General features: G+C 40.9%; 1 long non-coding RNA gene across 1 annotated transcript; it reads left to right on the top strand.

Annotated features, from left to right (window-relative positions):
* Positions 1-1,188: 1,188 nt before the first annotated feature.
* On the top strand, positions 1,189-2,212 carry LOC138595142 (uncharacterized). Its single transcript, XR_011308454.1, has 3 exons — positions 1,189-1,441; positions 1,617-1,877; positions 1,979-2,212. It is a non-coding gene; the product is annotated as an uncharacterized lncRNA (long non-coding RNA).
* The last annotated feature ends 1,284 nt before the right edge of the window (positions 2,213-3,496 follow it).

Here is a 3,496-nt window from a genome sequence, read left to right as displayed (position 1 = left end):
AGGTGGAGGCCTGGATGAAAGATAATGAGATTATATGAATCGTGCTTTTATAGACGCTGAGGTTTAATTCTCTCACGTGTTCTTTCTTCATGCTGGCTTTTGGCTACTTGGCAAACCCAACAACTAGAGACAGCTCTGACCTTCTGCAAATTTGTAGATTGAAATTTCCGTATCGTGTTAAAAATATATTTTTTTCATCTCAAGATGCTCCAAAGAGGACCTCTGTATCAGTGAGGCCCTCTGCTGAGATAGAGGAGCGCAGTTCTGTGAGTCTGACCTGTAGCAGTGATGCTAACCCAGCAGCTACTTACACCTGGCACAAGAAGAATGGACATGTGGAACGTCAACCTCGCAGCCCAGGGACACAACTTTACTTCAGGTCCATCACAGCCTCAGACTCTGGAGAGTATTACTGTGCAGCTCAGAACGAGCTGGGGAGAAGTGAATCTGGATCCGTTTCAATTGATGTGAAATGTGAGTGAACAGATTATTATGCCGACACTGAAGGTACAAATCATCTCTTGTCATTGGTTTTCATATTGCATGCCATTTTTTAAATCAGTTATCCATTTCAAACATCATCTATTGATTGGTAGTGTTATACAGATCGAGGTGGAAGGGGAACTTGTTTGGTATGGAGGTCGGGGGGATCTTCTCTGAACAACCTGGATGATGCCATTTTACCTTAAACCTTAATTACATTAAATCAGAATCTGAATTTGGGTTTATTGCCAGGTAGGTTTACACATACCAGGAATTTGGTTTGATAAACGTTGTTGTCTTTTAAATTTGTACCTGAAAAAACGTTTTTATTTTACTTTAGACAAGTTAATTTATTAACTATATTTGAAAAAGTTTCCATTGTTTTATTGTAATATTAAAATATTTTTCCTTATCTTATTCATTTTCAGATACAGTTCATGCAGTGTCCTCACTGTTTACCTCGTATCAGCTCCTGCTGTCTCTCTTTCTCCATTATCTGCTGCTGTTTCTCTCCCCTCTTTCTGCTGCTGTCTCTTTATTTCATTACAGCATGCTGTGGGATCATCAGATGGCCCGCTAAACCAGCGCCTCCAGAAAGTGGTGCCTTAGCTCACTGCCTATATGGCCTACGCCTTGAGCTGGCCCAGCTTGAAGGCCACATTATTCATTTAATTTTTATCTCCTCCAGATGCTCCAAAGGTTCCTGATGTGTCTGTGAGCCCCTCTGGTGAAATCAGAGAGAACAGTACAGTGACTCTGACCTGTAGCAGTGATGCTAAGCCTGAAGCTGAATTCACCTGGTACAAGAAGATTGGACCTTGGAGTGATGAACTTCTTATTAAAAAGTCACAGTTTGTCTTCAGGTCCATCCAGGCCTCTGACTCTGGAGAGTATAACTGTAAAGCTAAGAACAAGCACGGGGAAAATACATCTAAATACATCTCTTTAAATGTAAAACGTGAGTGAAACAGCTCAAACAAAAAGCAACATAAAGATGTTTACTTACTTAAAATAGTTCTTCACTATTCAATCAATCAAATTCAACATGAGTGTTGTCTTTATTTATGTTTGGTTTTTATATGTTTTACTCATGTCTGTTTTTGTTTAATTTTAATTTATTAATGCATTTTCAGATGGTCTGAAGCTTCCCTCTGTGTCAGTGAGTCCCTCTGCTGAGATAGTGGAGGGCAGTTCTGTGACTCTGACCTGTAGCAGTGATGCTAAACCAGCAGCTAAATGTACCTGGTACAGGGAGAACCAAACACAGCCTCTAGGACCAGAGAGAAGTTATCATTTTACCTCCATCAGCTCCGATGATAGAAGGAACTACTACTGCAAGTGTGCGAATAATTACGGAGAAATCAATTCTTCACTTCTGTTCGTAGATGTCCAGTGTAAGCCACGCGACTCTTTTCTTCTTTTCATGGAACAAAAGTTCTTTAAATCATTCATTCAAATATTAATGGAGTTTGTCTCTCTATATTTTGTCCTCCAGATGGTCCAAAGCTTCTCTCTGTGTCAGTGAGTCCCTCTGCTGAGATAGTGGAGGGCAGTTCAGTGACTCTGACCTGTAGCAGTGAAGCTAACCCACCAGCTAATTACACCTGGATCAAGGAGCATGATGACTCACCAAAAGCTTCAGGACACATTTTTACCATCAGCAACCCAGGACCTGAACACAGTGGGAATTATTACTGTGAAGCCCAGAACACAAGAGGACGTCATAACTCCACCTTACACCTGATTGTGGCGGCAGGTAAGATTTTGAATTCAGCTACACACACACCTGTTCACTTCACCAGACCAGATTGATGTTAATAAGTAGCATCTTATAACTGATGTAAAGAAAAGGTCCTGTCTTCATTCCCAGACAGTTGGAGTGAGGTTGATCACATATCTGTCTTTATTTGAAGGGAATTCCACATTAATCATGAACATCATCAGGCTGACTCTGGTGCTCTTGCTGGTGATTCCTCTGCTTCTCCTGATTGTGTGGACGAGGTAAAACCATTAAAATCCACCAGTTCACTCACCTCTCTTTCATTTAGCTCCTTTAACTTCCTTTAGTTTTATAGTTGTGAATTTCTGTGATGAGTTTTGTCATTTTTGTGTTTTGAATCAATCCAGGAAGAAGACTCTGAGCTTTGCAGAGACGATAGAGGTGAGAGAGAGAGAGTGTCTTTAAAACATGAATAAATAGATTCTTAATTAAATCTTATCATCTGTCTTCAGTTAGACTCTGGTGCTGAGTATGAGGACGTCTCAGACTTGAAGGCCGTCACTGCAGCACAGACAGAAGACACAGAGGAGCAGGAAGACACGGTGTGAAGTCCAGTCAGGTCAGAGCCTCCTGCAACGAATAAAAACGTGCGACTACAGTTTTATTGTCACAGTTACGACTATAACTTTAGTTTTTTGTGATTTTCTTCAGATGCAGATGAACCAGAGACATGACTCACTGTGGAGAGCGAGGATGTGAAGGATGTAGGGGGAGTGGAAACATTTACCTTCTACTGCAAAAGATTTCATATTCAGTTTTCAGCATGTACGAGTCAGCAGCACAGAGAGTTAACATCAGCATGGAGCAGAAGGGTTAGAAGAATGTGGCCATGGCAGCTTAAACTGAATCATGTGGAGGTGTCAAACATTCATATTTAGATCAGCTGATGGTTAGGTGGTGTGTGACATAGTGACTTACTAATCACTGCTTTATATGCAAGCTTGTCTGTCCTTTAGAAGGTAATTATCTTGTTCCTTTAAGGACCTCTACAGCAGCCTCTCTTTTCGCTCTGCTACATTTGTGCTCTTAATGTTTAAGTTTTGCAAATACTGTATTATTTGTGCTTCTACAAATAATTTTGCACTGTGATGATATTTGACTACGAGGCACAAAAGAACCAGGACAGGAGAACGTTCCCTGTTTAGCAGGTCATGTCCCCGTATACCACCATTACCAGTAATTTCAAAGACACAAAGAAAGAAAAAGAACCTCGAAAGGAGAGCTGGGGCCTAC

Source organism: Semicossyphus pulcher, unplaced genomic scaffold (assembly GCF_022749685.1).
Source record: "Semicossyphus pulcher isolate SPU_LCO1_2020_fin unplaced genomic scaffold, fSemPul1.0.p SCAF_17, whole genome shotgun sequence".
NCBI classification, from domain to species: Eukaryota; Metazoa; Chordata; class Actinopteri; order Labriformes; family Labridae; genus Semicossyphus; species Semicossyphus pulcher.
Note: the sequence above shows the minus strand (reverse complement) of the source record. Positions and strands in the feature narration are given on the sequence as shown.